The sequence below is a fragment of the Natrix helvetica genome, assembly GCF_964273705.1.
Source record: "Natrix helvetica genome assembly, chromosome: 5".
Taxonomy (NCBI): domain Eukaryota; kingdom Metazoa; phylum Chordata; class Lepidosauria; order Squamata; family Natricidae; genus Natrix; species Natrix helvetica.
Genome location: NC_138551.1, coordinates 77,838,553 through 77,865,339, shown reverse-complemented (window position 1 = coordinate 77,865,339; position 26,787 = coordinate 77,838,553).

The following is a 26,787-nucleotide window of genomic DNA, read 5'->3' as shown; positions in this document are numbered from 1 at the left end:
TGGCATACTTGACTTTTATATATGTATTTTCTTTATATTTATTTGTTAGGTGGGGTTCCTTGCATTTTAATATAGCCCATGGCCAATATGAAAATACACATTTAGCTGTGTAGTCATCCATATTGACATGGAAAAAATGACATTTTCAATGACATTGGTTGCTTTGAAAGCCCAGTCAATTAAATTAATGTTTTTTTTTTATTTTGGACTCTGATTATGTAGCAATTTAAATAAATAAGCAAACATCGTCCAGTTCAGAATGACTTGTAGATTTTTCTCATCTGTCTAAATTAAAAAAATCACCTAAGCCAAAGTCCTTACCTTTCCAAATCCAATGTCAGCTAAAAGAAGTATTAAATGATGGGGCTGCATTTTTAACTCTCAAAAGTAATTTTACCTTTAGCCAATTTTCCAAGTTAATGGTCTCCCCATAAATTGAAGTTTGGGGGGAAAAACCACAATTTAGGAGCCAAACAATATAGGATTTTATACCCACTATTGTGGGTAGCCAACTTGCTTTCACGACTTTGCATCCTCTTGTCAGACTGACTTAGATTTTCACAACCTTTGATTCCAGACGTTAATAGGGACACATTTTTTTAGTCAGGGAAGAGGAGAGATCTCTTTCATGAAAAGATGTATCTTACAAAGAGTAAGTTACAAAGTTACAAAAATATTCTTATGATTAATGTTTAGTTTGAATTTGTACACCTGTTGAATATTTTGTAACTAGTATTTATTTTCTCTGAACATTTTCAGTAATTATGTGTTTTGAAAAATGAACAGGGTGTCACATATTTTTGCCTTACTCTATTCTCAGTGTTGTGTCATCTACTAAGTATGCTATTTATTCTCAAACATGCTTAACTCCCATCTTATGTAAAAGGTAAAATAAAGGTTTCTTGGCCAAGGGAGCCAGCATTGGCCAAAGTCAATTTCCATAGTCATATGGCCAGCATGGCTGTAGACCAAAGGCGCATGGAATGCTGTTACCTTCCTACCGAAGTGGTACCTATTCATCTACTTGCATTTTTATGCTTTCAGATGGCTAGGTGGGCAGAAGGTGAGGCAAGTAATGGGAGCTCAACCCTTTGCATGGAACTCAGGTCTCAAAACCCCGACTTATCATTCTCCAACTGACAAGCTCAACATCTTTAATTGCTGAGCCATAGTGTCCCCTCCCATCCTATGTAGCTACTACCAAATTCAGGAACTAATTTTCAAGTCCATTTTTGTGCAAAAGCCTCATCATGAAAGCCTATTCACTTTATCATATGCATTTTTATATGAACAAATGTACAGTTAACTTCTCACATTCATACATTGTCTAAGTAAGACTCTTTTCAATATAAAGCCACACTGTATTACCCAAATATTGCTGCTGGTCATTTCTTGTGCCCTTTCAATCAGAATTCTGCAAGGGAGATTTTAAAAACTAATTCCCCCATAGTTTTTGCATTCATTTTGGTATAAGGGAAAAATAATGACATTATTCCATATCAGATGTAGATTTCATTTACAGATTAAACATCACATTATTCACAGTTAGATTATAACAAGTTTTCCCAGTGTCCATTTCTCACCATTTCTCCAGTTATATCATCTACAACTGCAGTATTACCATTTTAAACATTTTTAATAGTAACACTTTAAATATTTGTTTCAGTTCGCCTGCTTGACATATCAATAGCAATCCTATACAAACTGAAATATAGCTTCCAGCATTCCCTCATTTCAATTTCGTACCCACAAAAATCAATTAGTCAATTTAAATTATATCCAAGTCACAAGTGCAAACCCCTTGGATCACTAAACTGACAATTTTTGTAAGAAGCTGTGGTCTTCCCGACTCTTGTGTAACAGGAGAACAAGTTAAAAAAAAAGAGCTGCCCAAAGAATTAAGGATATTGAAGCACAAAATGATATAGCTATCCTTAGTAAGATGGTAACTTGAAATGGCTGAGCAAATATAAACATACTTTTCAAATAGACAGCTATTTCAAGTTACAATTGCTAATATCTCTTAGAGAGATATTAAACTCCTTTTCTGATCCTCTTCGCACATTGATATTTTTTTGTAAAATGTCCAACAAATGTCCTATTCTATGCTATCTTTGACCATTTTGGTGCCTACAATGGTATCATGCTGAAAATGTGCTTTTAAGGCTAAACTAAGTCCTTTCTAGCGTATTACCAATAACAATAATGAAGCATCTCTATGTTTAAATAAAATTTAAAAGCTGTATTTTTTTCTGAATTAGGTCACATAGAGTCAAATTTTAAAAAAATAAAGCAGAAAAATTGCAATATCAACTTTAGCTATCATATAGGCTTGTGATTTTTCCCCTTAAACTGCTGTAGTTATAAATAACGAGCATTGCTTCAAAATAGGTACTCTTTGCTGGAACTCTTGATATGTCCAGAGGATAAGGAGCAGCTCTGCAGATGTATTAATTAAATTGGAGTTGAAATCTTCAGTCTTCAAGGTCAATTTTTGAATAAATTACTATTATCATTTTTCTCTGTATGCACATTATACGGTAGCTTCCACTCATCAGTGGTGGGATTCAAAAATGTTTTGACTACCAGTTCTGTGGGCATGGCTTGGTGGGCGTGGCAGGGGAAGGATACTGCAAAATCCCCATTCCCTCCTGATCAGCTGGGACTTGGAAGGCAGAGAATAGATGGGGGTGGGGCCAGTCAGAGGTTGTATTTACTGGTTCTCCAAACTACTCAAAATCTCCGCAATCAGCTCTCCAGAACTGGTCAGAACCTGCTGAATACCACCTCTGCCTCTCATCCTTAATTTTTGCAAAAATAATTCTCTTATATGGCTTTTTTCAGCCTCAACCATATCCTGTTTCATTTAATTTATCAAGCAAACTTTTTCACTATTCCCATTAGCACAATATGATAGACTTTTGTGACACCCTGGGACATAGTTATTTTTGCTCTGTTCCAAATAGTTTCCAGATCTTCCTTTCTTAAAATCCACTTCCTATTTATCCTTTTGGTGATTAATCTATCTTCTAATCATCGCTTTTGGTTCTTTCCTGTCCTTCTTGCTCTCCCTCTTGCATCCTTATTTTGTTTATTCATTCCCCACCCCCACTTTTCTCTTAAGTCCATTTTTTCCAGGATATATTCTTAACACTACCAAAAAGTAATTTGTCCTGCATTTAGAATTTCTCATCACCCTCTCATTTCTTCATCATGAACAATTCAATCAATCATGCTTGTATGCTCATATTCATTTGCCATGTGAAAATATGAATAAAGTATGGTTTTTGTTGTTGTTAGTTGCAAAGTCGTGTCCGACCCATTGCGACCCCATGAACAGCATTCTTCCAGGCCCTCCTGTCCTCTACCATCCTCCAGAGTCCATTTAAGTTCACACCGACTGCTTCGGTGACTCCATCCAGCCACATCCTTCTCTGTCGTCCCCCCTTCTTCTTTTGCCCTCAATCTTTCCCAGCATTAGGCCCTTTTCCAGTGAGTCCTTCCTTCTCATTAGGTGGCCAAAGTATTTGAGTTTCCCCTTCAGGATCTGGTCTTCTAAAGAGCAGTCAGGGTTGATCTCCTCTAGGACTGACCGGTTGGCTCGCCTTTCATTCTGTGGGGCTGATCCGGCCTGCAGGCCTTGAATTTGACACCCTTGCTCTAGAGATTCCCATGCTAGTATTCTGAATTCTACTACGTGGGAAGTACATTCTGTTTGCTGACAATGCTTTCAGCCATTTTCCATGGTTAAAAACAAATCCCAAAGCAGATAATGAAATTGGTAGTCTTTGCAAAGCTGTACTGTGTTTATGCCGCAACAATTGAACAAATCTACTTTTCTAGAAACTATTTCAAATGAAAAGGCAAGTCGCATGCATAACTCATAATTTCATTGTGTTGCATGCTCTCACGAGTACTATACTTTTCTCATAGATAAAGCAAATATTTTGCTTTATTTCAGCACAGCAGGATGAATGCCGCTTTTGAAGGTATATGAAATCCTAAATTAATTTCTTTCTTTTCTTCTCTTCTTCCTTTTGTTTTATTTATGTATTGCTTTTAGTCTGTTACTTTAACTCCCAGAGATTTTCTTGTATTTGATTGGCATCGCTTTGTGCTTTATTTGTAAAGAAAACTTTGAAATTATCTTTGTCTGTATTTTGCTTCTGTTCTATACAAAAGAAAATGATGATGATAACATCAACAACGCAAACATCATTGTGTGTTTGGGACTAAGAGTACAATATGCAATAAAGCTTAGACAAGTTCCCAATTTTCATTCATGATCCCTAAATATTAGATAGACGTCCATTAATGCATCACTATATTGGAGCTTGAGGCTTGTGAGACTTGATATAGAGAAATAAACTGTTCTTTTTGGAAACGAAAGAAGGAATTATAAAAAAGAAGCCAAGGAACAATAAAATAATCTACTTGACTAACATGATGTATGAATTGGCCAATTATGAAAACAGGCTGGCAACAATTCTGCAATCAGCAACATTTGCTCATTGCCATTGTCAAACTAGAATTGTTGCCAGCTTTATCCAGAATTAGGTTGTTTGCACAATATAGAAGCATTACCAAGAATGTGAGACTGGTGAGTAGCAAATGTAACTTTGGCCTCTTTAAAAAAAAACTGTAATGCTTATTTTAATGGCTTTTCCTCTAAAAATACATATTTATTTGCATATCTCAAAGGTGTTTTTTCTTTTACATCCTCTCATTTACATAGTTCTTTTTTGCATCATAGTTTCATTTTCACTTTCTGCCAAATTATTCTCTTCCATTATTTTTCATCTTTATGATTATTTTTTCTTAATACATAAGCAATATCATCCACTGCCCCTTCAAAGTTACACCAAATTTTCCTTTCTTATTTTCTCCATTATAATAAACAGCATACATTCTCTAATTCAATGTATGCATAGAGAGCATTTCTTTCCAAATTTTCTACAGTTAACAATATACTATCATTTCTTTATTTCTTCATTAGTTACCTCACAATAACAATCTTTCTACTATTCTCTTTAGTCTACTAATGTAACTTTTTTCCCTTTTTCCCTCCTTTAACCGTTTTCTCTTGGACTCTCAAAAATTCCAGTTTTAATTCTTTCCCTTCTTCTCCCCCTGCCTTTCCCCTAACTTCTTTTCCTTTTTTCTGTTTTTGTGATTGTTGTATCTTTTCTTCAGAATATTTATTTTATTATTCTAGTAACTTTCCCTAGGGTTTCCCCTGTTCTCCTCCTTTTCTTACTATTTTGTGGTTCCTTTTTTGGGAGAACTCCTTTCTCTGCTTTTTCTTTTGTGACTGTAAATCAGCTGTTCATCTGCATTCTTTTAGCGAGTCCGTAAAGGTCACCTTAGGGGTGGGTCCCTGCCAGTTCTAACCTCTTCTATAGAAGAGGTTCCACAAATCTACAGTGCTGTTTAGAACCGATTCCAGCTCCCTCCCCCCGCCCGTCCGCACCTCATCAAGATGAAGAGCGAGAGGAGGAATTCTGGGAGTTGAAGTCCACAAGTCTTAAAGCTGTCAAGTTTGAACACCCCTGGGGTTTTTTTTTCCTAAAGGGTTAGGGGTGCAAAGGTCTTGTAACTTGACAGCTTTAAGACTTGTGTGCTTCAAATGCCAGAGTTTCTGAGGTAACATTTTGGTTACTAAGCAAGAGCGTTGTTAAGTGAGTTTCATCACATTTTACAAGTTGGCCATGCCCACCCAGTCACATGGCTGGCAAGCCACTCCCACCCGGTCACATGGCCAGCAAGCCACTCCCACAAAGCAGTCCACACCTACAGAAGAGGTTCTAAAAAATTTGAAACCCACCACTAGGTCACCTGGAGGTTTATCTGTGTCACCAAGGCTACACGAGTGGTGCAAATGGGTGTGGGGCCTTTTTGGGAACTGTTCAAAGGACTGTGTTGTAAATTGGAGATAGATAATGTCGTATCCCTCCCTCTCTCTTGAGAGGGGCCTGTTCAATTTTGACATAGATGACCTCTTTGAAGACAGCAAACTCCATATTTTGGACGGAGAAGACCGCTGGTTTGAAAGAAGGGGTAAAGAGGCCATTTTTGTTCATATGAAAAAGAAATTGTTTTTGGCATCAGACAGAGGCACAGTAAGCATAGGTCCATTTAAAATACTGGCCAGTATGTAAGTACAGGTAGTCCTTGAGTTATGACCACAATTGAGGCCAAAATTATGTTACTAAGACATTTGTTAAGTGAATTTGGCCCCATTTTATGACCTTTCTTGCCACAGTTGTTAAGTGAATAATTGCAGTTGTTAAGTTAGTCACATGTTGTTAAGGGAATCTGGCTTCCCTGTTGACTTTGCTTGTCAGAAGGTCGCAAAAGCTGATCAGGTGACCTCAGGTCACTGCAACCCAAGGGTGAAATTCAACAGGTTCTGACAGGTTCTGGAGAATGGGTAGCGGAAATTTTGAGTAGTTCGGAGAACCGGCAAATACCACCTCTGGCTGGCCCCAGAGTAGGGTGGGAATGGAGATTTTGCAGTATCCTTCCTCTGCCATGCTCACCAAGCCACGCCCACAGAATCGGTAGTAAAAAAATTGAATTTCACCACTGCAGCAACCATCATAAATATGAACCAGTTGCCAAGCATATGAATGTTGATATTGACCATGGGGAGACTGCAATGGTCATAAACGTGAAAAAGGCATAAGTCACTTTTTTCAGTGCCCTTGTAACTTTGAACAGTCACTAAATGAGCTAATGTTGTAAATTGAGGATTATCTGTAATAATCTAAATCTGCTCAAAGTGAAATGACCTAAGAAGACAGTAAATCAATCTTCTTAAGGATCTCCTCTAATATGTGTCATCAGTTCCTCAGGTCACAATACTGCATCATGTGTTTGCACTGGAGAACAAACAAAGGCAGATAAAAATATTTTTCTTTTAAAAAATCCATGTTTTTTTAATGTAAGGTGGATTTCCAAAATTTAAAACAGATCATAAAATTTTAATTTGGATTTTTAACATTTAGGTCAGATTTTAAACTTTTTGTTTTCGAAGTTGTGTCATTAAAAATAGAATATCTGGAGGATATTTTATTTATATTATAGTTAATCTCTTTTAATAGTTCTAATTTCACTGTATTCTACTTCCTAAAGTGGAGTGGAAACATCATTTAACAGAGTGGCATATGATTTATCCCAAAAACTGCAAAGAAGGCCAAGAAATAGAGAATTTGGGCAAGGAAGACGAACGGGAAAGAAAAAAATGAAAGTAAGTAGGACACATCAGTTGATGTTCCAAAATACCGCTGAGTAAGCGTAAACTTGACATTTTGGGGACAATTTAACACTTGTCTATTCAAAGTTGAAGATCACAGTTTATTAATATTCCATGTTGTAAAGAAGAGAGCCATTATATATTATTCATATTTAAAGAATAGAGTGACAAAAACATTGACCCTAGGCATCCATGCGAATTGAAACTCAAGCCAAAAGAAATAATAATAATAATAATAATAATAATAATAATAATAATAATAATAATAATAATAATAATATCAACAAGAGTTACTTTTTTTGAGGACATTTTGGAACAACAGCAAAACTTTTTTTCATGGATAACATTTCTTATCAGGTGTTTAACCTCCTCCATGTCAATTGTCAACTGTACATATTTAATTTAATCTTATTGTATCCTGTTATATTTTGTATGAACTGTACACCGCCCCGAGTCCCTTGCGGGAGAGGGGGCGGTCTAGAAGCATTAAATATTATTATTATTATTATTATTATTATTATTATTATTATTATTATTATTATTATTATTATTATTATTATTATTATTATTATTATTATTATATGGAGCCCTTTAAGTAAATGAACAAAAGCCCACTTGCCGTAATTTATTTTATTCTCAGTTATTTGTTTCATTTGTGCAATTGGTGCCCTGGGATGCTTTGATATTTAATCAACAATCAGGAGGAACAGATACAGGATAACAGAGTTGGATGGGCCCTTGGAGATCTTCTAAGCCAATCCCTTGTCCAAGCAGGAAACTCTATACAATTTCAGACAAATGGTTATCCATTCTCTTCTTTAAAACCTGCAGTGTTGGGGCATACACAACTTCTGGAGGCAAGCTGTTCCGTTGATTAATTGTTCTAACTGTCAGGAAATTTCTCCTTAGTTCTAGGTTGCTTCTCTCCTTGATTAGTTTCCACCCATTGCTTCTTGTCCTGCCCTCAGGTGCTTTGGAGAATAGTTTGACCCTCTCTTCTTTGTGGTAGCCCCTCAAATATTGGAGCACTGCTATCATGTCACTTCTTTTCATTGAACGAGATACATTAAATCTAAGTTTGGCTCCGTGGTTATGACAGTTTATCATGCAAAATGCCTATGGCACAGAAGAAAAATCTAACGCCTTGTTGCTCAGACACACTATTATACGAAATTGTTCTTTCTTTGAAGATGATGTACATATACATTCTTCTGGTTGGTAAATATTCTTATATAATCTTACTCGTTTTCTTTCTTAAGATACAATCTATCTTCTGAACAGACTTCTCAAGTTAGTAATGGAATTCTCATGGTTGAATAAGAAGGCAATAGTTGCTGTGTTACGGTACTTTAACACATGTTTATTGTTCCATTTTTCCATTAAACAAGAAGCAGATATCTTGACTGCGCTGATTTTTGTTGTTGATTTTCAGGTGAATCCATCAAAATTTCAAATTCTAATGGTTTTCCCCTACAACTAGATTTATTGAACAGCAGTACTCTCCTTCATGTATGCTAGTAAAACCTATTATATTATCCATAACTGCAAACTAAAAAGAAAAAACTGCCATCAAGAAAAAAAAAGACATAATTAATCTTACAAGAGAACCAAATACATCACAATAAAGAACAGAAAAAACAAACAAACTCTCTTTTCAGAATGGTTAAGAACACACATTCCTTCAATTAGATTCAATTATTTCAACTGGGATTGTCAACAAATCAGATATTGCAGGGAAATATCAAGAAAGAAGATGAAAACAAAAAAACCCAATCTATAAGGAAAATTATGTTTCTTGAGTTTTAATGAGTGGACCAATATTCACAATGTTTTTATTCTAAGTGCTTGGGTGTCAACAGAAGAATGGAATGTCTTTTAGACTGAAAAAAATGGTTTCATCGAAAATATTCGAATAACCTATACAATTATGTTCTTTAAGCATTTTGTAAATACTGATGAAGTAATGACAGCCATAATACCAGGGGTGAAATACAGCAGGTTCTGAAAAGTTCTGGAGAAACAGTAACAGAAATTTTGAGTACTTCAGGGAACCGGCAAATACTACCTCTGACTGGCCCAAGAGTTGATATTTGTGAGTGGGGTGGGAATGGAGATTTTGCAATATCCTTCCCCCAGGCTTGGGGAGGGAATGGGGATTTTGTAGTATTCTTCCCCTGGAGTGAGGTGGGAATGGGGATTTTGCAGTATCCTTCCCTTGGAGTGGAGACGGAATGGAGATTTTGCAGTATCTTTCCCCTGCCACATCCACCAAGCCAGAACCGGTAGTAAAAAAAAAAATTGAATTTCACCACTGTATAATACCCTGGTATGACTGAGTGATTTGGGGTGTGTGGAGCTTCAGGCTCCGGGACATTAAGATCTTTAGTTCTAAGAGGGGTTGCACTGCCCCAGACAGACCCAGTGCACAACTTGAGGGGGGAGATTTCCTCTGGATATGCGACTCCTGCTCAAAGAAGAGGTAGCCATTGAGTTTAGGAGAGCCATTGCACAACGAAGGGTTGTGCGCCAGTTGCCCCCTATCCTGGATCAGGAATCCCTGCACTCAGTCACACAAGCCATGATCATCTCACATTTGGACAATTACAATATGCTCTACATAGGCTACACTTGAAGAATATTCAAAAGCTACAGTTGATGGAGAATGCAGCTCTATGGACAGTTGTTGGGGTCCCTAGGATGACCCATGTTATACCACTTTTTCTCCAACTGCAGTTGTTGGCATTTTGCTTCCAGGTCCAATTCAAGGTATTGGGTATCACCTTTAAAAACCTTAATGGCATCAGTACAGGCTATCTGAGGAACCCTCTCACTCCAGTGACATTGGCCTGCAGGCCCTGTCAGCCAAGGGTTTCCAGATGGTACTGTTAGGATTAAGGTGTCAATTCCTAAGGTTGCCATAGTGAGAGAAGGGGGGGGGCACATTCCACACATACTCTGGGCTAAAGCCGGATCTCAGATTACTGCAGCAGGTTTGGGAGGGGTGCACCTCATTTGGGAATGTGATTTATGACACAGATTGAGGGATGGGAAGGAACAGGAGTAAAATTCAGCTTTAAATCAAACAAAGCTTAGATTTGACTGCGAAAAAGGTCTTTCCTATGGTGTGCCTAATAAATGATCAGTTTTGTATTGAAACTTGGCTCGATACTCACGAATCAATTAGGGCATTTTTAGGAAACCTGACATAAGGACTTTGTCTGCTGTGACTCCAGTCCTTTGCAACTTCATGCCTTCCAAGGTGAGATCTGACCCACCCTTTTGGCCTTCTGAAGGGGCTTCAAGACCTGACTGACTCTATCAATTGGCTAGGGGCTCCAACCGGTCATTCTGGAGGTTGTCAATGGATTAAATAAGATCCCACCTCCTCCCCATCTTGCTACTTTCCTTCCAATCTTGTTAATTTAAATCAATTTAGTGTTATCTATTGTATTAAAATGCTAAGATTTTAATTTGCTTACATTTTCGTAAGCCGTCTAGAGTCACCTCTAGGTGAGATGGTCAGCATATAAGTTTAATACATATATACATACTACTCATATACATATACAGTACACATACATTATTTCTCAGACTTGACAACTTTGAGTCATGTGGACTTCAATTACCAGAATTCTCCTGCTTGCTGGTTGGGGAATTCTTAGCATTGAAGCCCACATGTCCTAAAGTTGCCAGGTTTACATAACACTGCTATAATAAATTGCTAAAGTAATTCCAAATGTCTAACATGCAATTTTGCAACCAAGATGAGAACACATATAAAAGCATTATTTCAGTCGTACACCAGCAGAGGATTGCATATAACAGTGCAAATAGCACTACAACCATCTCCACGGCAATCGAAACTTGGTATTACCGACATAATACTGTTCACATTTTACATCCGTAAGTTGTAGTGCTAACGCCAAGCAAAGAAATAAAATAGCAGAAAGGTACAATATAAAAATAATAAACGGTATGTTTATTTCAGTATTAATTTGGCTCGAAGTTATAAAATGTAAAATGTCCATCTAATGTTATTTCGGAATTTGCAAAATTTGCCAACTTTTGTTCTCAGCTAATTCCTGGTGAGCTTTATGAGCTGCAACAGAAAAAGAAACAGCTTTCCATATAGTTTATGATTATAATCCATCAGTGGCATTTGCAAAATAGCTCAAGCTGTTTTGAAAAGATTGAAGGAAACTGCTCCATAATCTCATTTTTGTCCAGTCTAAGAGTCCAGGGACACAGACACATATGAGGGATCTTCTTACAGTTGTTCTCTGGGTACGCAGAAGAGAAAGCATTCAAATCAGGGATGGGTTTCAAAATTTTTTACTACCAGTTCAGTGGACGTGGCTAGATGGGGCATATGACTGAGTGGGTGTGGCCAATGTGATGTCACTCATGCACTCAGTCACATGACCCCCCTAACCAAATCTGCAGAGTGCTTCTGGAGGCTGGGAGAAGGGAAAAATGCTACCACCCACCCTTCAGTCAACCTGCTGCTTAACCTCCCTCCCGCCTTCACCCAAAGCCTCACACCACACCAGGAGGCTGAAGTTGGAGTTTCTATCCCCCCCCCTGTTGCGTACCTTGGCAACAGGACTGTTTCTCTCTGCCTTCGTTTCCAGCCAAAAAACATGCCGGCCATGGCAGTGGTGACTGAGGGAATTGGTTCGGGGGCATGGCCAGGCTGCCATTACAACCGGTTTGGAAAGGTACGCCAGATTTTTACTACCTATTCAGGCAAACCGGACCAAATAAGTAGGAACCCACCTCTGATTCAAATGCATCAATGTAAAAGCTGTTCTGAACTTAGGGTCTTCAGATTGTATGAGGTGTACCACACAACTGCCTAGTACCTCCAGTTGTAAAGATACATTACAGGTACTTCTTGACTTACAACCAGCCGCTTGAAGTTACAATATATCTTAAAAAAAAGTACTTAGAACTCAGATTCAAATTTATGATGGCTGCTCACACATTCCTATGGTCACGTGTATTTTGGGCAGTTAGCAACCAGTCTAGATTGGTGGCCATTTGTAGGATGCTGCAGTCATGTGACTGCAATTTACACTGTTTTACTGTTTGCTTCAGGTTTTCAGCAAAAAAGTGCCTATCACAGCTAATGATTTCACTTAATGACCATGGATTTGCTTATGGACCATAGTGATTCACTTAATGACAACCCACAAAAATATGTCATAGAATTGGGTTAGTCTCACGATTTAACCACCAGTATGTCTTGTGACTGTAATTATGGGCTCAATGACATTCATAAGTTGAGGACTATGTTGAATGCAAGTCTTTTTTGTATCTCCAAGAGTAATGATTAAACAAAGACAGCACTAAATGTCCCAATTTCAGCAGAAATGTAGATTGGATTTGGTAGATTGGAAAAGCATCAAGGATTGGGGTAATCCCATAGGACAGTGATGGCGAACCGTTTTGGCTCACGTGCCATAAGTGGGGGGAGCGCAGGGGGGGTCATGTGCGGGCATGCTGCACCCATAATGCAATGCGCGACACACACACCCAGTGTGCACGCGCGCACTACAGGCGCTCCCCTCCATTTTTACATGTTTTTTTCTCCCTCCCCAGGCTCCAGAGGCTTTATAGGAGCATGGGGAGGGTGAAAACAGCCCCCGCCCCCCCAGACGCCCTCCAGAGGCTTCAGGGAAGCCTCCGGACGGTCCCTGAAGCCTTCGGAGTGCTCAAAACGATCCTCCGAGCAAACCGGAAGCTCCGAAGGCTTCAGGGACTGTCCGGAGGCTTCCCTCATGCCTCCGGAGGGCATCCGGGGGGGGCAGGGGAGGCTGTTTTCACCCTTCCCAGGCTCCTATAAAGCCTCTGGAGCCTGGGGAGGGCAAAAAATGGCTTTAAAAAAGGGTGAACTCAGCTGGCCAGCGCGCGCATGTGCACCGGCCAGCTGACAGGGCAGCGCCTCGCGATAGGTTCGCCATCACTGCCATAGGAGCAAAGACATAGCTCTCATTACTCTATCCTGTAAGAGCAGTTGGGGGTATTGGTTAAGACACCAGGCTAGAAACCAGGAGACTGTGAGTTCTAGTCCTTTGTTAAGGTCAAGACCAGCTGAGTGACTTTGATCCAGTTACTTTCTCTCAACCCTAAGAAGAAAGACCACATCTGAAAATCTTGCCAAAAAAACTGCAGCCTTGTCAGGCCATCGCTAGAAATCAAGTCTGACACAAAACAAAATCACCTCTAGCTTCTATCCAGTCTCACTGAACTTGACTGAAGGAGTAGGACCACATTATTTTGGGACCTGAAGTGTTGACTTTAAAAATGTAACCTAAAGTTGCTCTAGAGCAGGGGATTCATGCTCAAGGCCCAAGACCCTGGATCCGGCAGAGGGGGTGCTTAGATCTAGTCCACGGGGTCACTCTGGAAACAGTGAAGGATTGGCCCGTGGTGCCTTTGCCAGTGAAAACAGAGCTCAGGAGGGCCACAGGCAGAGGGTGGCAGGCAGGAGTGAGTTCCGGCAGTCACTACTGCCAGTTTGCTCATGGGCATGTTTGATTCACACTATGCGTGCATGCGCAGTGCAATAAAAATTGTTCTGCATATGCATAGAAGCAAAAAACAAGATGGCGGTGCCTATGGCGATGCCCGGAGAACCGGTTCAGGGGCGTGGCAGGCCTGGGTCACTGCTGGATCCAGCGACCCAGGTCACCAAACCACTACTGGTTCGGCTAAACCGATAGGAACCCACCACTGGCAAACACCGTCACAGCAGAAAACAGAGCTCGGGAGCCCAATTTCACTGGCAGAGTGCTCGGGTCACCATAGGCATCCCTGACACGAGTGACATCAAGCTAGCCATGCTCTCCCCCCCCAAAGTCAAACACAACCCTGCTGCAGTCCTCAATGAAATAGAGTTTGACATCCCTGCTCTAGAAGTGTGAAACCAAAGCATTTATGCCGGCATTTGCACTCACCCCAGTATTTGTGTCAACAGATTGGTTTGACATAGCTTCACAGCCGCTGACATATGGTGTATCACTTTTAGATCTTGGAAATATAACTGTTGCAATTTCAGTTTTCAAAGTATTTGGGGGGAAATATAAGGTATATGCCTTTTGAAATCCAGAAGAATGGAATGCCTCTCCAGATATTTCATGTGTTTTTCCCACTCCGTTAGTGTCCATCTATACTGCACAGATACGTAGGTCTTAGCTCTCCTGGTGAAATTCATAATTTTTGGAGCTTTCTGGTTATTAATACCCAACGTCTTGCAGAGCTACATAACAGATTCTAAGGTTCTTTTAGAAACAACAGGGATTCCAGGGGGAATATGTCCTCACCATCTGCATATACTAAATATTAATGAATCTTTTCTTTATCTTAGCAGGATGGAAGTCCAAAGGATTTTAATAGTTAATCAAATCAATATAGCAGTTTGAATAAGAAGACCGAGTGCAACCCGGCTTAACCTCCTCACGGATGCTAGCAGTAATTGGTAATCATCCTTGTGGGATGCATCTAACTTTGAACTAAATTATTTTCACATAAAGTTTGCATCAAAAATTGCTGGTTTTTATTCAGCCCTCGGAGTCTTCGCTTTTCCCCACAAAGTAATAGGGAAATACTGTCAGCTCAAATGTATCTTTGGCATCAAGGCAGTGAGCTGATGGATAGAGTAGGACATTTGTTTCTTAGGCACAGCAGAACTAATAGAATTCAAGGACAAATTAATATTAACTGTATTCACTTACAAGCTGCATGTAATTTTTTGAAAAAAAAAGTTAGGGTTAGTGTTGAACAATTGCTACAAATCTAGAGTAGGGTGATAGCAAAAAAAATTGAAGTGCTCCAGAAACAAAAATGAATGCTGTCACTTTATGCCGTCCTACTCTCACTTTGTAGCAATTATTCAAAAGAAAACACTAAGCCTGTCCCCCCCCCCGCCCCCCGCCCCCAAATATCCAGTGGGATACTCTTTGGACTATTTGCAAAGTGCAATGAACAGCTGGCTTATTCTGGTGGCAATCTGTGAATCAAATTGGGAAGAAAACAATGGAAAAATCAACACCAAACTCCTCAATACACAGTTGAAGAAAACAATTAATGTTTGGTACCCACCATAAATCTTATTTCTTTGGCCTTGAACAGAGTGCAGAATAACATTTTTTATTTCTGATGTGGCTGGTTTGAAAGGAACTAGGTGTAACTACAAGGTAGGTACTGGGTCCAACTCATTTGCTTGCTAATACTCTCAGGATAAGAATCAACTGCTGAAGGAGTACATTATGCTATATCATCATCATGAAATGATTCTTTCTTCATAATGTCAGCTATAATTAAAATGAGGGCAAAGCGTAATTGAATTGAGAAATATATATTAGAGAATGAAGTATAGGAGTGTTTGTTGGAATCACTTAGTCATTTGTGTTTGCAGGTTACAGAAGCCGAGTCCCTTTCTGGGAGAGGGGGCGGTTTAGAAATCCAAGAAATAAATAAATAAATAAATAATCCAATTTTTAACAGAAGCAACTTTTATGTTGGTATAGAAACAGTATTACTTTCTTTGGAATAATTCATTCAAAACTGAGGAACAATTTCGTAACTGAAATTGCAGGAAGATACAGATGAAGACGTAAGTTTGTTACTCTTCCAGTGAGGAATATTTACTTACTCAGATTGAAAATGTCATCATTATGGTTTGTTACATAGTCAATCAGATGTTTAGATTGGATTTGGCATTTTTATCCATTTATTAAGTCTTCCAAAGGACCTGGAATAAGCATATGTATTATTATTATACGATTGTATCACAGCGGCCAGTTGTTTCGCCTGATTTGGCATTGATTACTAGTCGGGCCCCACCCAGGGGCCTAGGACGTCATTATTATTATTATTATTATTATTATTATTATTATTATTATTATTATTATTATTATTATTATTATTATTATTATTATACGATTGTATCACAGCGGCCAGTTGTTTCGCCAGATTTGGCATTGATTACTAGTCGGGCCCCACCCAGGGGCCTAGGACGTCATAACGTATTTTTGTAATATACGTGCAGATCCAAGCAGTGCAGCTTTTTGCATTTGACTGATGGTGATTTTGTCAAGTTTTAACTTCTTTAAATGTAATTCCAGTGCTTTTGGAATAGCACCCAGTGTGCCGATTACCACTGGAATTACCACTGCTGGTTTGCGCCATAATCGTTGAATTTCAATGTTTAGGTCCTGGTATTTCACGATTTTTTCATGTTCCTTCTCGTCGACCCTGCTATCACCTGGTATTGTGATGTCTATGATTGTAACCTTATTTTTCTCAACCAGTGTGATGTCTGGTGTGTTATGCGCCAGTATTTTGTCCGTTTGTATATGAAAATCCCATAGGATCTTGACCATCTGATTTTCGGTGACTTTTTCAGGCTTATGTTGCCACCAGTTTGTTGTTTTAATATTATAATTTTTGCACAAATTCCAGTGGATCATTTGTGCTACTGAATTGTGCCGCAATTTATAATCAGTCTGCGTGATTTTTTTACAGCAGCTGAGCACGTGGTCAACAGTTTCATCAACTTCTTTGCAGAGTCTGCATTTGGCATCATCAAATCCAAACCTCTGGCACAATTTCCAGGTTATGGCATTGTAGGTAGTCAGTTTGCGAAATTTTGCTGCACCCACTGATCAAATGGTCGGCTGTCTCATCTTTCTCATTACAGAGACGACATTTGCTATTGGTGGTAATGTGCTGAATTTTTGCCTTCATGCAATTTGTAGCTAAGGCTTGTTCTTGAGCTGCCAAAATAAAGCCTTCTGTTTCTTTTTTCAATACTCCTGATCTTAACCAGTTCCAAATTAGCTTTTGGTCAGCTTTGCCTTCAATAATTTTCAAGTATTGGCCATGCATAGCTTTGCTTTTCCAATTTTCAGCTCGCTTCTCATTATTATATTATATTATTATTACTATCATCATCATCATCATCATCAACCATCATTTATAAATAATTTTAAAATATATCTACTTCTTTTTAAATAAGTATTTTGTTTAGAAAATGAAAGCAACTGGAATAAAGAATAGGAAAAGAATATGATGGTTGAACTCCATAGCAAAAATTACTTGAAGCTAGTGCAACTCCTATTCATTTATCGTTGTATAACTCCTTGCATGATCTTAAAAACACTTCCATTTGTTAAATGAACATAAATCTGAGGAAAAAACTGACTAAATGATTACTTTCTAGACACCCATTCATTCTGAATCACAATGACTTGTTTATTTGTTTTAATTTAGAATCTGCTGACTCCAGATAATTCTTGGTGACTTACCTTAAAAAAAAAAGAACAATAAAAATAAGCGTAGTTCATAAGCAGCCAGAAAACAAACTTTGCATAAGAACAAAATGTCCTAAAGGGACTGAACTAGCACACTACTAGAGGTGGGGTCCTACCAATTTGGGCCAGTTTGGTAGTGGCATGCTGGCCTGGGTCACAGAACTGGCAGCGACCCAGGCTGGACACGCCTCTGAACCGGTTTTCCGGTTGCTATCGTCACCATCTTTTCTTTTAGTTCTGCACATACGCAGAACAATTTCTATTGAACTGAGCATGCACGTGTGTGTAAAGCACATGCATGAGCGAACTGGCAGGAACGCTGGCCAGAACCCACCCCTGCACACTACCCCAAGTCTCTGGTGACTTTCTGAACATTATTGGGGAGGAGCCATGCAGATCTTGGGGGCAGAGGGGGATGCAATTCCAGAAGGCAGCAGCTGGGCCAAAAATGAGGGCCTTCCTAGGTCTTGGCAGATGACCTCTTTTATGGAAGGCATCCGAAGCATCCCTTGATCTGACTGGAGAAACAGAAATAGAAATAGACCATGACCAATCACGCAATCATGCATCACAACACTTTTCTACTTGTGTTGCAACATTGTATGTGAGTAAACAATACATGTTTTATTGCTTGTCCTTTGCTTCTCTTAAGGGTACTTTCTAAAAAAATGAACTCTCTCCTCTCTGAGTTTCAAAATGTGCTTATACCAAGCAAGAGCAATGCTTCATTACAGGCAACTTGCCTATTTTGAATGTCACTGACCTTTCCTAGAAATGATTAAAAAACTTCCTGTTAATTACATTGCAAAATAAACAATAAACTGAACTGCGTGTTAAATTAATCTTCCCCTTCTACTGTAAATGATAACCGCTGGGACTAAACTCAATCTGGAAATCTCATTCCAGAGATGTTTGTGTACCTCTTTGAGGGTACTTTTAAAAAAAAAGTTTTCCAGGATTGTCCCCTAAATGGTTATGAGACCATTAATGGGGCAAATGACAGGAAGGTAAGCATCTTCGTTGCCTTAAGAATTCGTTTGATAAAGCAAAACATTTTTTTCTGAAGTATGATTCATATTTTAATATGGAAAATTTTGAAAATGGAGATAAAAATGAAACCAGAACTTTTCCTTTTGGGTTTAATGGGAAAAGAACAGGAGAAAAAAAATCAGGAACTTTGTTATTATATATGTTGACAGCAGCAAGATTGTAGTATGCACAATAATGGAAGGACAGTGTTAGGCCTGCAGAGGTTCCTTTAAGAATCTTTGGCCTGCCACACTTTCTTATAATTTCCTATGTGGTTCATTAGTGTAGTAGTTGGGAGGGGGGAATAGAAAGGAGTAGGATTGTGGAATGTATGTTGTCATTCTTTTATAGAAGCCAAGGTCATCTTTTGTCTCCGCACCTCGACACCTGACCGGAAGCAGAGGGGTGTAGATGCCAGCGTGGAAGATGATGATTGGAACATGTGATGGATTTGTGGGTGTGGGGAAAGATATGAACTTTCAACTGGGTGAACCCACAGGATGTAAAATAGAGTTGAAATTTCATAGCATAATGCCAACATGTCTGTCTTATTAAATTGGAGCTTTAAGGATAACTTTGCCTTGGAAAATGATTTAATTCTGCATGATATTTGGAACGCTGACAGACAGTTCGATTCCTACTATGGACGAATGGTTGCAGAATCTGATGGACTTGGCTGAAATGGCAAAATGGACCACTTTGATCAAAAAAAGAACATAAGTATTTTTGTTTCCACCTGGAGACCACTTCTGAACTTCGTGCTTGATGTGGAAAAGAATAAAACTCTAACTTTGGGTTAACCTACCGATTAGACTGATAGATCTTTATAGAAATGGCTTGTTCATATTATTATAAAATATATATAAATGAATTCATTTGCTTTCAGTCATGTAATCAAAATGTTCTGAACAGGGACTCTGGTGGACTGACTATGTTAATGAATGCATCTGAAGAATTGACCTGGCTGGGTTTCAATTCTAATCCCTCTGCCTGATGTCTTCTTCTTGACTAACTCCACTCTTGTCTTACTATAAATGCCAAATAAGAACTTCTATTTCTTGACAGCTTCTCCACCTGTTGGTGCTCCACCTGATCCAGAAAGCAACACTTGACATACTTGCATTACAGAGCTTTGCTGAATGTACAGTATAGTTATGTGACATCAGGTATAAAACCAGGAATGCAGGGCTAATATCCCTGCTGTACACGAATTCTACAAATTATATCAGCTTCCACCCATTGCTTCTTGAGGGTAGAACAAGAAGCAATGGGTGGAAGCCAGTGACGTGCAGTCAGTGGAGGCAGGGGAGGCGGAGCCTCACCACTCTCATCATGAAAATAAAAAAGAATTACTCCAGGAAGCCATGAAAGTGGCTGGGAGAGGCGCGCGGCTTGGTTTAGCCTCCCTGGACATCTCAGCAGCAGCCCCAAGTGTGCCGATCTCGCCATTTTTTACATCGGGCGAGCCCAGGATCCTTGCAAGGGGAATGGGACGTGTGCAGGAGGCTCCTCAGCTCCAGCCTCAATCAGCGCAGCCGCGGTCCCCTTCATCTTGCCTCAGGAAGGAGGGGAATGGGACCACGTGTGCAGGGGAAGGGGATCGCGGCTCTGCTAATCTGAGGCTGTGCGCTGAGGAGCCTCCTGCACACGTGGTCCCATTCCCCTTGCAAGGATCCCGGGCTCGCCCAATGCAAAAAATGCCTGGGTACCGTGTTTCCCAGAAAATACAACCTGTCCCGCGCTCACTGACCTAGCGTTATCCCGAAAGCGCCAAGTTACAGGAGCCGGGGGTGGGGGGAGCGCTCACATTGCTTGCCGCCTTCGGTATACCGCTAGGTTGGCGAGTGGCGTTCTGTCCGGCCAGAGGGGAGAGTTGCCGGGCGGCTGCTCTCTTGTGAACTGGCTCCCGAAGAGCCGGGCACAGCCTCAGGGGCGAAGCAGCCATGAGGTAACTATGCTCATGAGCAGCTGCCCGGCAAATCCCCTCTCAAGCCGGGAAAAGCGCCATTCACCAAGCCCTTGCGCAGCTCTCCCAGGCCACCGCCGCTGGCTGCCGCCACCCGCCGCCGCCCTGCTCCGCTCCGCACATAACTTCCAAACTCCAAAACTTCCAGCATCGCCCGCTCTAGGAGTGCTCTCTATGGTGGGCCGGCTGCTGGAAGACTCTCCGGAAAACTCTCTGTCCGGCAGCCGGCCCACCATAGAGAGCACTCCTAGAGCGGCCGATGCTGGAAATTTTGGAGTTTGGAAGTTATGCGCGGAGCAGAGCGGGGCAGCGGCGGGCAGCGGCGGGCAGCGGCGGGCAGCAGCAGCCAGCGGCGGTGGCCTGGGAGAGCTGCGCAAGGGCTTGGTGAATGGCGCTTTTCCCGGCTGGAGAGGGGATTTGCGGGGCGGCTGCTCAGGTCAGTGAATGGTGCTTTTCCCGGCTGGAGAGGGATTTGCGGGGCGGCTGCTCAGGTCAGTGAATGGCGCTTTTCCCGGCTGGAGAGGGGATTTGCGGGGCGGCTGCTCAGGTCAGTGAATGGCGCTTTTCCCGGCTGGAGAGGGGATTTGCTGGGCGGCTGCTCATGAGCATAGTTACCTCATGGCTGCTTCGCCCCTGAGGCTGTGCCCGGCTCTTCGGGAGCCAGTTCACAAGAGAGCAGCCGCCCGGCAACTGTCCCCTCTGGCCGGACAGAACGCCACTCCCCAACCTAGCGGTATACCGAAGGCGGCAAGCAACGTGAGCGCTTCCCCCACCCCCAGCTCCTGTAACTTGGTGCTTTCGTGATAACGCTAGGTCAGTGAGCACGGGACAGGTTGTATTTTCTGGGAAACACGGTACCCAGGCATTTTTTGCATCGGGTGAGCCCGGGATCCTTGCAAGGGGAATGGGACCACGTGTGCAGGCGGCTCCTCAGCGCACAGCCTCAGATTAGCAGAGTCGCGATCCCCTTCCCCTGCACACGTGGTCCCATTCCCCTCCTTCCTGAGGCAAGATGAAGGGGACCGCGGCTGCGCTGATTGAGGCTGGAGCTGAAAAAACTTCTCCGTTTGGGCTGCGCCCCTGCGATCAGAGCAACCACGTGGTTTGATGACGTCACCAGCCTCACCAGTCATAAACGTCACCGCACGTCACTGGTGGAAGCTGTTCAAGGAGAGAAGCAACTTAGAACTGAGGAGAAATTTCCTGACAGTTAGGACAATTAATCAGTGGAACAGCTTGTGTTAGATCGGGCAATGGATAGGCAGACACAGGCTAACAGTGCAACAGCTCTTTATTAACAGCAACAACAAGTGTGAACAATCCAGCAAAGACTGGGTCTGACAGCAGCCCTTTTATAGGGAGCTGTCAGACTCTCAACCAATAGAATCAAAACTCTGTTCCCGCCAGAACAGAGGACCTTGGTGGAAACTATACTTACTATTGTAGATATCTAGCACCCCTCCCCTCTTAGATGGAACAATCCTACTGGTGACGTAGTCACACAGGTAGGTGGGCTTTTGGGTAGCTCTGCCTGACCTGCGCAGTTCAGTAGGAGGGGTTACCTTGGACAGGTTGGACGGACCTGTTTGCTCTGCAGCTCCGCTTGGTGGAAGCTCCTGGAATCTTCCACAGGCCGGTTCACCCGGAGCTTGCTGCGAGCCTGCAACACCACCAGATAAGTATTCTGAGGAACGGTTGCAGGAACTGGGTATGTCGAGTTTAATGAAAAGAAGGACTAGGGGAGACATGATAGCAGTGTTCCAATATCTCAGGGGTTGCCACAAAGAAGAGGGAGTCAAACTTATTCTCCAGGGCACCTGAGGGTAGAACAAGAAGCAATGGGTGGAAACTAATCAAGGAGAGAAGCAACTTAGAACTGAGGAGAAATTTCCAGACAGTTAGAACAATTAATCAGTGGAACAACTTGCCTCCAGAAGTTGTGAACGCTCCAACACTGGAAGTTTTTAAGAAGATGTTGGATAGCCATTTGTCTGAAATGGTATAGGGTTTCCTGCCTAGGCAGGGGGTTGGACTAGAAGACCTCCAAGGTCCCTTCCAACTCTGCTATTGTATTGTATTGTATATAATTTCTACAAAGTCTAATTAATGTGTCATTCTTCTTTTTCCCAAATAAATCTTTGTGCTAGTGAGAATTTGACCTAAAGACTAGTCTATGTGAGAAGAGAAAGAATATACAACTTGATGAGCAATGGAGCATTCAGAATCTAATATTGTCAATTCAAAGCAAAATTTTATAGGACAATATCCATAGTATCAATTATTTTGACCAAGGTGGTAACTTACATTGTTTAAGATGGGGGCTGGGGGGGGGGAAATCTCATTGTCAGGAAACATTAACCGCTACATAATGTATTGGATTTGATGTGAAATGTTGTTTGTGAAAATGCTTTCTCTTAAATAACTTTTCAAAGCAGCTCTTGCACCAGCATTAGAAGAGAAAGATGTAGAAAGCTACTGCCAACTTTCCAGCTTTGGCTGACATTTTTGATTCTCTGTGGCTTGCCTTTCTTCATCACCCCTTGACTTTGTGGATGGAATTACTCCTAGTGTTATAATGTATGGTGATTTATGTCCAAGCACAGTTTGCCTTAAATAACTTGGCAATGGCATTACTTTAACACCATGCCTCATGAAATGAAAAAAAATTCCCCATCTGCCATCTCAAATCAAAATCTCCACTCCAGATAATTGAAGGAGAGAAATCTGGACAAACTATCCTGGATACTGAAAATGGGACTACAGCTTTTTCCCCAGGTTCCGCTGGATTAGGTGGAACTATAGTTAACACCTGACAAATTGCTATCCAGTAAAAACAAACAATATGCTTGGAATACATAATAAAACTTGAGTTTGTTTCTAAACAGATGGGCAGTAAATTCAAAAGCTTGGAAAGTAGCTTATCTCGAGTCTATGAAAACGTTAAGGTTATTAAAGTTTAAGCTCTCAGGTTTGAAATATGGAAGAACTGAAAAAATATATTAATTATTTCTCACAAAACTATGAATTATGACCTTAGAAGGTTATGATGAACTCACGATAAACTCATGGCAAATTAACAAACCGAACTTTTAAAGCAGGGGTCTCCAACCTTGGCAACTTTAAGATGTGTGGACTTCAACTCCCAGAGTTCCTCAGCCAGCCTTAAAGTTGCCAAGGTTGGAGATCCCTGATTTAAAGTACATCGTCAAGTCCTCAAAAGTAATTTAAAAATTAATTGTGGTGCAATGTACTCCAGAGTCAGCTTGTTCCCAAGAGCAAAGAGACCACATAGCTTGGAAACTTTGATATGAAGAAAAAGGGCAAAGACAGACTCCTCTAGCACATCTCATATACAGTTGTTATGCTTTAGTCTGGCAATATTTCTGTCTATAGCAGTGATGGGTTGCAGGTGGAACGCCCTGATACGGGCATACCAGAGCCTGCCCGGAGCACCGGGTACCATTCCGGTATGGTGCTCCGGAGGGCCCACCCACCCGCCCTTGCTCCTTACCTGTCTTTAAAGTCTTCGGTGCTTCCGCGCACATCCCATACATCGTCTGCGCGATGCTCTGCTGAGCAGCTGGAGTGTTGCAGAGGCTTGCGGAGGCGTCGCTGAACAGTAAGATGCATGCGTGTTGGAACGGGATCCGGAACCCATCACTGGTCTATAGGTAAGCAGCAGTAAAGAAACTATTCTGAATAAGCTATTATTCATGTCATTCTTGGATCCTTGGGCCTGACATGAATTTACCTTTGGATGCTGAACAGCTGAAGCCTTTGTTAATTTACATGGAATCAGGAAATCTCATTGCCATTTGTTTTTAAAATTGAGATAATGGATGTCTATAGATTATGACCAAGAGGATTATTCTTGAAACCCCATGTTCATGGAGATTCTCAGTCATGGTTGCCCCCAAGGTGCTTTTTCAAAAGGCAACGTAGTTGTTCCTTGAAGATATTTCCCTTCTCATCCAAGAAGCTTCTTCAGCTCTTGTCTCAGAACTGAAGAAGCTTCTTGGATGAGAAGTGAAATGTCTTCAAGGAAAAGCTAAGCAAGTCCAGTTGTCTTTTGAAAAAGCAGCTTTGGGACTTGGAGCCCCATGTTTCTCAATCTATCAAGTCCTTTGCTCCAAGTCTTTTAGTCTTCTGTCTGGTTCTTGAACTTTGGCTACTTTTATTCCAAGCACTCTTGGGTGGTTAAGGATATGGTGGTACTTGATACCGAATATAAATTGCCCTTACACACTGACAATGTTACGGCAATTCAATACAGATATGCCATGTCATTACCAGAGCAATTTGGTCGTACAGCAACTTGGCTTATACTCTCATTATAGAAGACTCACCTGTTCCGATTAGCAGGCCTGGCATAATTACAACTGTCCCTCCTGGCAAATGTATTATTATCTGGTTATCTTAGGGTTTTTTAATCTGTTGTGTCTGTTTTAGGGATTTTAAAAAATTATATTTATTTAGCTTTGTACAGTTCTTTTAATTGCATTTTAACCTCCTCCAAACTGTACAAACTGTACATATTTAATTTTTTATTGTATTTTTGTGATATTCTCTATGGACTGTACACCGCCCCGAGTCCCTTCTGGGAGAGGGGGCGGTCTAGAAGCACAAATAAATTGAAATTGAAAATTGAAATTATACAATTAGTTGAAATAAATCTAATTTGCTGTCTTATAGACTGCTGCATGAAATTAGACTTTACAATTTGTACAAACTCTATAAATTATTTTGTCTTATGGATTTCTTGAAATATACCTGTAATACAGTATGTTGGATTTAAAAGGTCTAAATCTATAGATGCAATTTAAATAGATATAACCCTATAGTTAAAACTTCCTGTAAGTTTCTGGGGTAAGATTAATGTTATTATAATGAATGTTAATTCAAAACTAATGCCTATTACAGGATGAATTCCAATGTTCATCCCCATTGGATATTTTACTGAGAATGGTACATGTATAATTTAAATTAACCTGGTTAGCTAAACTCTTTGAATATTTTTGATCAGTCTGAGTTTATCTTACGATGAAGCAGCTTTATCCTTCCAGGATTTTAACTATATCATTGGGCTTTTACTTTAATATTAATATTCTTTTGGAATGATGAATATTCCCCTCTTAGGGCCTACTTGAAGAATAAGTGTATAGCATTTCTGATGGGTCATTCTAGGCGTCCATGTGCACTGAACCTTTGCTTCAACTTTGGAAAGTGCCAGGTAAATTTAGGTGATAATAGGTACCTGGCTGTGTTTTGTTCCATATCACATGAAAACGTTGGTACTATGCAATAACCCTACTTTGAAAATAGAGGAAACATTTTCTTGGAAAGTTTGCGACAAGCAAAGGATTAACCTTAAATCAGTTGATTTCTAATAGTTCCTTCAAAGGCTTCCAGAGATTGTGTTTTGAACATGATTTACCTAAACATTATCTTGGCAGTATTTTCAGCTGTACTAATTAAACATGGTCCAGTTACTTTAATGGCTTTTGAAGCAACTACAATTTTAAGAACCTTAAAAGAGGCAAATCCTGGAGAAGAAACTATCTGTGTGGTTACTAGCAGTTGGCACCAACTTTATAACACATAACAAAAAAAGATCTGCAATGCTAGAATGAAACCAATTTAATTTTATAAGAAACTAGTTGATAACCTGGCATTGCCCGGGTATTTATTTATGGGGGGTGGGGGTGGGAATGTCCACACCAAATGTAATTTCTAATGCTGGATTTTTTCCCTTACCAGAGGGAGCTTTTTGTGGAGTACTGTGAAGCCATTACCACTGGCAACTCCACTGCGCTGTACAGTAGAAGCCATTTTATGGCAGTACAGTAGAAGCCATTTTAAGGCACAACAGGCTGTATCTTAACAGAACACACACACACACACACACACACACACACACACACACACAGGGTGTTAGGGGTGTCTTATCCCCACAGTATTTTTTTTCCAGAGAGTAAGTCATCTGTGTACCAAGTTTGGTTGAAATTGTTCCAGGCATGAAGAACTGAATGAAGAACTGGATTATCCGATTTTGGAGATAATATCCTTATGATTTAATAATAAAAGTAATTCTTTAGAAAATGCTATTTTGTATTTATTGGACTTCTCAAATGATGCTTTAAAAAGATGCACCTCTTAACTCGTATGATCTGTTCTTGTCCAGCTATGGCTTCATTTTGCTTTCTGATCATTACACGTGTTAA